The sequence below is a fragment of the Cebus imitator genome, unplaced genomic scaffold (genome assembly GCF_001604975.1).
Source record: "Cebus imitator isolate Cc_AM_T3 unplaced genomic scaffold, Cebus_imitator-1.0 Scaffold21, whole genome shotgun sequence".
NCBI lineage: Eukaryota > Metazoa > Chordata > Mammalia > Primates > Cebidae > Cebus > Cebus imitator.
In genome coordinates this window covers 4349710-4359808 of record NW_016107336.1, presented here as the reverse complement: position 1 = coordinate 4359808, position 10099 = coordinate 4349710, and the positions used below count along the sequence as shown (strand labels likewise).

The window sequence follows — 10099 nt, the reverse complement described above, 5'->3', positions numbered from 1 at the left end:
TATTATAATGGAATATTATTCAACCATGAAAAAGAATGAAATACTGATACATGCTACAAAACAAGTGAACTTCAAAAACATTATGCTAAATGAAAGTTAGACAAGAAGATCGTGTATTGTATGATTCCATTTATAAGACTTTGGGAGGCCAAGGCGGGAGAAATGCCTTAGCTCAGGAGTTTGAGACCAGCCTGGGCAACATGGCAAAACCCTGTCTCTACTAAAAAACAAAAAATTAGCCAGGTGTGCTGGTGTGCACTTTTAGTCCCAGCTACTGGGGAGGCTGAGGCAGGAGAATTGCTTGAACCTGGGAGGCGAGATGGCGCCACTGCCCTCTATCCTGGGCAACAGAGCGAGACTCCATCTCAAAAAAGAAAAAGAAAAAAGAAAAGAAAGAAAGAACAAAAAGAGAAATATCTAGAAAAGGCCAATCTATAGAAACAGAAATTAGGTTAGGGGTTGCCTAGGATATTTAAAACAGGTCAATTTTATGGCATATAAAATTATAACTCAAAAAAGGTTTAAAAACAAACACATGAAAAAGGATTGTGCCTCTTAGTAAAGATGCAGTTAAAAACCATGAAATCTGAGTAACTTTGCTGTTCTCATCTCCCAACAGTCAGAAGTGCTGGTGACACTTACCCAGAGGCTGCTCCAAGTGGCCAAACTCCCCACGCCTGGAACTAGTTGTAGGGGCCCAGGCAGGTGAGTGAACAAAACACTGGTTCTCACTACTCCTTTTCCTCTGTGTAAGAATCACTCCGGGAGAGGCGAGGGTTCCTAAATGCAGGCTCCTGGGCCCTACCCTCAACAATACTGATGCAGTAGTTCTGGGTATTCCCAGGAATCTGCCTTTTTAAGAAGCACTCTTCAGAGTACATAGACCCACACTTTGAGAATTACCTTAACAGAGGTGTGCAGGAATGCGATGGGGGCACGTGGGAAGGGAAGCTCAAAAAAGGCAGACATGCAACTGAGCCCAGGGAACTAGAGAGGCTACCAAAGTGATGACAGGAACCAAATTAAGTCTCAAAGTTGAGAGGATGGTATTCAGAAGAAGAAAAATAAGTAAAGGCATCCCAGAGCCTATGGCTCGCATATACAAAGGCATGGAAGCATGAATGACCAGTAAATACTGAATGAACATTCATTATGCGCCAGGAGCTATGTAACAAAGCATGAGAAACAAGGAATTGATGAGTAGTTAGAAGGGTGGGGTTGGGAGGGGAGTTGGGAATTTACTAAGAAAGTGACAGCAGATTGAAGAAGATCTAAGGGAAGTTTAGATTAGGCAAGGTTTGAGAGAAGATTAAATGGTTGGGGGTTTGGAGGGAAGGGGAGAAACTAGGATGTCTTAGATGTTTTGCTTCAGGGAAGGTGGTGCCAATCAAAACACAGATAGGGAGTGGAGGTGGCCAGGGCAGAGGCATTCAGAGTCAGAGCATCTGCATTTGAAGTGCCTACAGTCGGCAGTTACGAGTAGGGACCTAAAGCTCAGGGGACTTCTGGAAATACATTGTAACTATTATCTACCCAATAATAACACATGCCTCAGGATTCTTGGGAAGATGAAAGGCCAGCATGAACTTTGCAACTATAAAGTGATGCCATTTTTATAAGTTCTCTCTGAATGGTCCACAGCACTCATCTCTGAATATAAACATGCCATTATTATAACTTCTCTCTGAATGGTCCACGGCACTCATCACTGCGATCTGTACCCAGTGAGTGCTCAATCCCTGAATTACCATAGCAAGTGTTCCACTTCTATCTTCCAGACGCACTGACAGTAACATCTCACACACTTCTTTTTTTTTTTTTTTTTTAATTTTTTGAGACATGAGTCTCACTTTGACACCCGGGCTGGAGTGCAACGGCGTGATCTTGGCTCACAGCAACCTCCACTTCCTGGGTTCAAGTGATTCTCCTGCCCCAGCCTTCCGAGTAGCTGGGATTACAGGCGCCTGCCACCACACCTAGCTAATTTTTTGTATTTTTAGTAGAGATGGGGTTTTGCCATGCTGGTCAGGTTGGTTTCGAACTCCTGACCTCAGGTGATCCACCCGCCTCAGCCTCCCAAAGTGTTGGGATTACAGGCATGAGCCACTGTGCCCGGCCTCACACACCACAGGTCTCAAATCACACCACAGAACACGCACACTGCAAAATCACCTCGGCCTGCAAGCCACGGGGTATCAAAAGCACCGTGGACCAAAAGCATAAAAGAGGATATCATTTCATATGGTCAGTTACTTCTCATGACTAGAAATGTTTTACTTTATGAAATTCTGTCATTTCAGTTTGAAGAATGCCTTGTCTCTCTGGAATGATGAGTGCTAGGGTCCGGTTTGTTTGATCCCCTCCAAATCTTATGTTGAAATCTGATCACCAGGAAGAGTCTAATGGGAGGTGGGAGGTGTTTGGGTCACGGGAGTGGACCCCTCATGACTGGCTTGGTGCCATTCTCACTATAGTGAGTTCTTGCTCTATTAGTTCCCAAGAGCGCTGGTTGTTAAAAAGAGGCTGGCATCCATTTGTAAGCTGTAGAGCGGCAAGAAAAAAAAGAGCCTGGCACCTCTCCCCTCCTCCTGCCTCTTCTCTCGCCATGTCATCTGCGTATTCCAGCTTCCCGTCAACTTTCGTTATGAATGGAAGCAGCCTGAAGCCTTGACCAGAAACAGGTGTTTCTTGTACAGCCTGCAGAACTGTGAGCCAAATAAACCTCTTATCTTTAAACATTCATTTCGGGTATCCTTTATAGCAATACTAATGGACTTCAACAATGAGTAATAGGGTTTGTTGAAATTCCTTGTAATCTCAAAATGTACCAGCATTCATTGTAATTATGTGCCATTAAATAACAGATTCAGCAACTCTCTTAAAAGAAAATGAAAAAAGAAAAACCCTAAGGATCAGTTCTTAAGTGCTGGGCCAGTTTTATGAATAGAAATTACCAACAAATGCAAGTGTGATCATTTGATGTAAAATAAAATAGCCAGGTGATGGATTTGGCCCAAGCATTCCTTCAGGCCCCTTCTGCTTGTTCAGCTTCTTCATGTGTCTCCAGCTTCCTGGATCTACTTTCACACTTGACTTTAATTAAAAAAAAATTTTTTTAGGAGTCTTATTCTGTCACCCAGGCTGGAGTGCAGTGGCAATTTCAGCTCACTTCAACCTCTGCCTCCTGAGTAGCTGGGATTACTGGCTTGCGTCACCACACCCGGCTAAATTTTTTTAAATTTTTTGGTAGAGACGAGCTTTCACCACGTTAGCCAGGTTGGTCTTGAACTCCTGACCTGAAGTGATCCACCAAAGTGCTGGGAATAACAGGTGTGACGCACTACACCTGGCCAATTTTTCTTTTTTAAGACAGGGTATCATTCTGTCTTAAAAAACAGAATTGCCCAGGCTGGAGCGCAGTGGTGCAATCACAGCTCACTGCAACCTTGAACACCTGGGCTCAAGTGATCCTCCTGACTTGGCCTCCCAACGTGCTGGGATTACAGGCATTAGCCACCGCTCCCAGCCTCAATTTATTACTTCAACACAATCAATAAGAGGTTTCAACTCATGCTATTGACCACTGAAAAACTACAGGTTCTTCTTTTTTTGCTCTTTGAGCCTGGGAGGCCAAAGTAAAAGGGGAAACAGAGAAAGTAGGTAAAGTGGGAAGAAAAGATTGGTGTGGAAGAAACAGGAGAAAAAGGAAACAAGAGAAAGCTTCAAAAAGAGAAAGGGGCTACCAGGCAACTCCAGAAGGAAGAAGCCCACTTCAGCCTGTCTCCAACCCGTGTTCAAGACCAACCTGGCCAACGTGGTAAAACCTCGTCTCTACCAAAAATTAAAAACACAAAAGGCAACTCTCAGATTCCAAAAGACAAAACAATAGTAGATGAATCGAGAATAAAAATTGAAAAGGGAACTCATTTGGGAGTAAAATGCTGGGGTTTTTTCTCATTTTTTTCTTCAGGGTCGTCCTGAAGTCAGAACTGTATGGGGGTGCAGGTAGCGAACACTCCAACAGAACCTCTTCTTTCTGGCTAGAAGAACTGGAAAGGGGACCCCGGCTAATAGAAGAGTGTGAGGAAAGCCCAGGTTTGGGGGTTTGTTTGCATTTTTCTTTCCCACCCGCGGCTGCAGTCACAGAACTGTGTGGCAGAACAGGGGGCAGCAGCACAGGCACCTAAAGCTTTCTTCAAAAGAAACCTGGGCGGCTGGGCGCAGTGGCGTGGCTCATGCCTGTAATCCCAGCACTTTGGGAGGCTAAGGCGGGGGGACCGCGAGGTCAGGAGTTCAAGACCAGCCTGGACAACATAGTGAAACCCCATCTCTACTAAAAATACAAAAATTAGCTGGATGTGGCAGCAGGTGCAACTATTAGGCCTCTCACTCCTAAAACCTTCACAATGGCAGTGAGGACTTCAACGTATGAATTTTGGGAGGACATAAACATTCAGACCATGGTAGCTTCCAAACTAAGATTACAAATGCACATCTCCAACTCCAGTATATCACACTATAACCAGACTGAACGATACATCCACCACCTGGAAGCCCATTTTACCTCGTTCTGAAATTATGTTCCGCCCATTTTCTTAGCGTAGTCCAATTTGACTGTTCTTGTTGCCTTAGGATAAACTAATTCATTTTCATAAGAATCCAGTGAATTCTTCTCTGACTAAAACTAGAAGCAAATAGGAAATGATGACAAATCACCAGAATAGATCCTTTGAGACTTATGTTTACAGCGTGTCATCTTCCATTCATTCTACCCTCCGTCTTTGACCTTCATTTTTGCATCCCCAGATGCTAGGGACAGAGCAGTCACTCAACGTAGGGGGAGTAAGTCAAGCAGTGGATCCCAGAATTTCTCTGGATTTCCTAATGGACTGATGCAAAGTAATAGAGGTTATTTTCTCATTAAATCGAGCACAATATTAGACACAAGACAACCAAGCTGTCTATGTACCCCAGGTCTGTCTCTGCTGTCTCCAGCATCTCACTTCCCCAGGAACCATCCTCCTCTTCAGAACTAGCATTTAGGTCACCTCGCTTCTATGTTCAGTCTCCTGGAACCTTCCTTCAGCCTCTCAGAATACCCCTTCCCATCAAAACAAAAAAGATTTGAGATCAGACTTTTTCTTTTTTTTTTTTTTTTTTGAGATGGAGTCTAACTTTGTCTCCAGGCTGGAGTGTAGCGGCACGACCTCGGCTCACTGCAACCTCCGACTTTCTGGTTCAAATGATTCTCCTGCCTCAGCCTCCCAAGTAGCTGGGATTACAGGCACGCACCACCAGGCCCAGCTAATTTTTGTATTATTAGTAGAGACGGGGTTTCACCAGGTTGGCCAGGATGGTCTTGATCTCTTGACCTCGTGATATGCCTGCCTCGGCCTCCCAAAGTGTTGGGATTACAGGCGTGAGCTACCACACCTGGCCTAGATCAGACTTCTATATTGCAGAATGGCGTTTAAATTGTGAAAAGCTGAGGGCTAACAGGAACATCAATGGTTATCTACTTCATCCATGTATCAGGTAAATGAGAAATTTTAAGAATTAGGGGCCAATGCACCTTCTGCAGTTGGCTAAGTGTTCAATGAGAAGCCAGGATTATTATAAGTATAATTAACCAGACAGTGCAGATGAAGACCCCATTCATAACAGTCAAAATTTCTTCTTCTGGTTTTAGACAACGTCCTATGTGCCTCTCTGTATAGGGCTATTTGCAGAAAGGGAAACAATCCTTTCATATAATTTCTCAGTGAAAGAAGCCATATTTTCCTAAAGTGGGAAAAGCGTCTACTAAAGCCAGAAACACAACAAGACGGAATTCCCCCGGAAATAAAAGATCAGGTAGGCGGGTGCGGTGGCTCATCCCTATAATCCCAGCACTTTAGGAGGCAGAGGCAGGTGCATCACCTGAGGTCAGGAGTTCAAGACTAGCCTCGCCAACATGGTGAAACCGCATCTCTACTAAAAGTACAAAAATTAGCCGGGTGGGGTGGTGCGTGCCAGTAATCCCAGCTACTCAGGAGGCTGAGGCAAGAGAATTGCTTGAACCTGGGAGACAGAGGTTACAGTGAGCCTAGGTGGTGCCACTGCACTCCAGCCTGGGTGACAGAGCAAGACTCCATCTTAAAAACAAACAAACAAAAAAGCTCATGTAGCAAAAGGACAACTGTTGTATAAGGTCTTAGAACAGGCAAATTCAGACAGAAAGTAGAATGGTGGTTACCATGGACTCTGCAGGAGGAAAATCCAGAGTTATGTTTAGTGAGTACAAAGTTTCAGTTTCGCATTATGAAAAAGTTCTGGAGATGGGCAATGGTAATGGTTGCACAACAGTGGCAATGAGCTGAATGCCACTGAATAGCATGCTTAAAAATGTTTAAAACAGGCCAGACACAGTGGCTCGTGCCTGTAATCCCACTTTGGGAGGCCAAGGCAGGCAGATCACCCGAGGCCAGGAGCTCGAGACCAGCCTGACCAACATGGAGAAATCCCGTCTCTATTAAAAATACAAAATTAGCTGGGCGTGGTACTGCATGCCTGTAATCCCAGCTACTTGGGAGGCTGAGGCAGGAGAATCACTTTAACTTGGGAGGCAGAGGTTACGGTGAGCCAAGATCGCGCCATTGCACTCCAAACTGGGAAACAAGAGTAAAATTCCGTCTCAAAAAAAAAATGTTTAAAATAGTAAATTTTATGTGTATCTTAAAACAGTAAAAATAATTTTAAAATTCCTTATAATGGTTTGTTCTGACTTTAGGTGTTTCCCTCTTCCAAGTTCAAGGACAAATGTCTGAATGAATGGCAAATGCTTACAGCCAAAGTCAACGACAGATCTAGAAACTGCTCAAGACTCATTGTTATCAGAATTACCTAACTAAATCATATCGGAAATACTAGACCACCTATTATGATACACAATACAAGGCAAATTTTAGTGAGGTTCAGTAACCATTCATGTGCCTTCATACTGTTCCTTTGGTGTAATAATAAAGTTGTCCTCCCTCCAATCCTAAATCCAGGTGACATAAGGAGATGACGATGCCCATGAGTGACTGGGTTAAAAGGTCCTGCTGTGAAATTCAGTTGTGAAGTTTTAGATTTTTCCACACTTCTTAAAACATGGGGAAATACATTTACAACTAGAATGTAAATAGGATGAGAAGTCAGAATGTCATCTAGTCATTTTATCTGGATTTGAAGAAATGAGTAAGTGGTTATATGCCATCAATGTGTAAGTTCAAAGGAGAATCAGGGTGGGTTTTTTGTTTGTTTTTTTTGCCATTAAAAAACATGGCACATTCACACTGAAGAACTCTTGCACATGTGTGCCAAGATACATGGAAAAAAGCCTTCAAAGCAGCATTCTTTGTAAGAGCAAAACATGGGAACCAACCCAAATGCCCGTCAACAAGAGAATGGTAAAATAAATCATGGAATATTTGCCAAAAAAAATTGCATACCTACATGCAACAATGTGGGTGATTCTTAATAACCTAATGTTGAATTTTAAGAATTCAAGATGAGGCAGGGCACAGTGGCTCACACCTGTAATCCCAGCACTTTGGGGGGTTGAGGTGGGCAGATCACCTAAGGTCAGGAGTTTGAGATCAGCCTGGCCAACATGGTGAAACCCCTTCACTACTAAAAATACAAAAATTAGCTGGGTATGGTGGCAGACAGCTGTATTCCCAGCTACGTGGGAGGCTGAGGCAGGAGAATCACTTGAACCAGGGAGGCAGACATTGCAGTGAGCTGAGACTGTGTCAATGTACTCCAGCCTGGGTGACAGGGAGCGACTCCATCTCAAAAAACAGAAAAAAAGAATGCGAGATTATACATACTTTTCTTATACATCAAAAACCAAACCTAAACACTATTGTTTAGGAATACATACATATGTGATAAAACTGGTTTACAATAAACTGGAAAATAATGAACACAAAATCCAGGGTTGGGAGGGACATGAGAGCAGGCACAGAAGAAAAACATAAACATGCAACCAGAGAGCTAACAATCTAGTACTTTTTTCCCCAGTCTTCTGTTCATTTTCTTTAACAAATTTTTTGAGATGTAATTCACATACCGCACAATTCACCCACTTATAGTGTACAACTCGATGGTTTTTAGGGTAGTCACAGATAAACACAACCATCACCACAGTCAATTAGAGAATATTTTCATGTTTCAGTTCAGAAACCCTGTGACCTTTATCTATCACTTCCCTACCCAACCCACCTCCAGCCCCATCAGCCCTAAGCAACAAGAAATCTACTTTCTAGCTCTATACATTTCCTTGGTCTGGACATTTTCATAAGAATAGATCATACAATATGTGATATTCTGAATGGTTCTTTCACTTAGCAGAATGTTTTCACGATTCATCCATGCTGTAGCATGTGACAGTACTCCATTCCTTTTCATGGCCAAATAATATCTCTCTCTATGGATATACCACCTTTTATTTATCCGCTCATCAACTGATGGTCGTTTGGTTGTTTCCACCTCTTGGCTATTATGAATGGTGTTGCTATAAACATCTGTGTACAGGTTTTTTTGTGAGCATGTTTTAATTTCTCTTGGACACATATTTACAATGGAATTTCTCGGTCGTATGGTAACTCTATGTTTAATCTGAAGAACTGCCAAACTTTTCCAAGTGAGGGCACCATGTTATATTCCCACTAGCAGTGTATGAAGGTTCCAATGCCCCCACATCCTCACCAGCACTTGTTATTATCTGCCTAATTATAGCCATGCTAGTGAGTATGAAGTGGCATCCCATCATGGTTTTGATTTGTATTTCCCTGATGAGTAATAACGTTGAGTATCTTTTCATGGGCTTATTTGCCATTTGTATATCTTCTTTGGAGATAGCTATTAAGATCCTTTGCCCATTTTAAAATTGGATTCGTTTTCTTTTTATTATTGACTTGTAAGAACTCTTTATATGTTGTGGGTACAAGTCCCTTATCAGATATATGATTCCCAAATATTTTCTCCCATTATATGGGCTATCTTTTCACAACTATCTAGTTCTTAAGCCCTAGTTTCTAAACCTAGTGATGAATTCACAGTTGTACAGTTGAATATAATGTTCATAACTTACCTAGACTTAGCATATTATTGTTACATGTTACATAATAAAATGTTACATAGTTAATAAAAACAAAACCTCATGCAAAAAGATGTTAGGAAATATTCAAAACAAAAGAAAACACCATAATGCTCAAAATAAGTTAATGCTTTTCTTGAGGGTATTTAACTTAACTACCAGGGTACAACAGGCCCTCAATAGAATGTGGCCCATTTATTCTTTCAAAACGTTCCTTGCCAAATTCTAGCACAGAGTGAGTCAATGGGAGTAGCAAACTACCACCAGCAGCACAAATCCATTTCCCTCTCTCTTACTTTTGTGTTATCTGCTCCTCCCTCAAGCTAAGAATGGTTTTTACAGTTTTTAATGACTGGAAAAAATGAGAAAAATATTTTGTTGCTAGTGAAAACCATATGACCTTCAAGGTTCAATGTCTGTAAATAAAGTGAAACACAGCCATACCATTCCTTTAGGTACTGTCTTTAGCTGCTTCCAAACTATAACCGTGGAATCGAGTAGTTGCCTGCAAAACCTACATGTTTACTATCCAGCTCTTAACTCAAAAGTTTACCAAATCCTACACTTTATCAACAAATTAAATTACTTCTCACATTAACTATGGGGAACAAAAACCTACTTCCTACTAGCAAAAACCACCTTGATAATCTCCTTCCTGATTTCTCATAGTCAACTTCTTTTTCTCTTTATAAGAAATATTTATATGACATTTTGATTGTAATAGTAAGAATTTTTTAAATTTCAGGACTCAGGGAGAAGCTGCCTTTCCTTGCAAAATATGCAGTATATTCAAGAAGTCAAGCTCCTGCTACACTTAAGGTACTGAATCAACTATTTTACAAACTTTTATTGTCTATCCATTACATGGTATGAGCCAAATACCGTTTGGTGCCGTAGGAACTATCAAACAACCCATCCTTGCTCTCAAGAGGCTTGTAGTCTAATTAGACTCTAGTAACCATAGATCCATTTCTC

At 41.9% G+C, this 10099-nt stretch overlaps 1 protein-coding gene across 1 annotated transcript in view; it reads right to left on the bottom strand.

Annotated features, from left to right (window-relative positions):
- CAP2 (cyclase associated actin cytoskeleton regulatory protein 2) overlaps nt 1-10099 on the bottom strand; it is a 142150-nt gene that overhangs the window by 130460 nt on the left and 1591 nt on the right. The window lies entirely within an intron of this gene.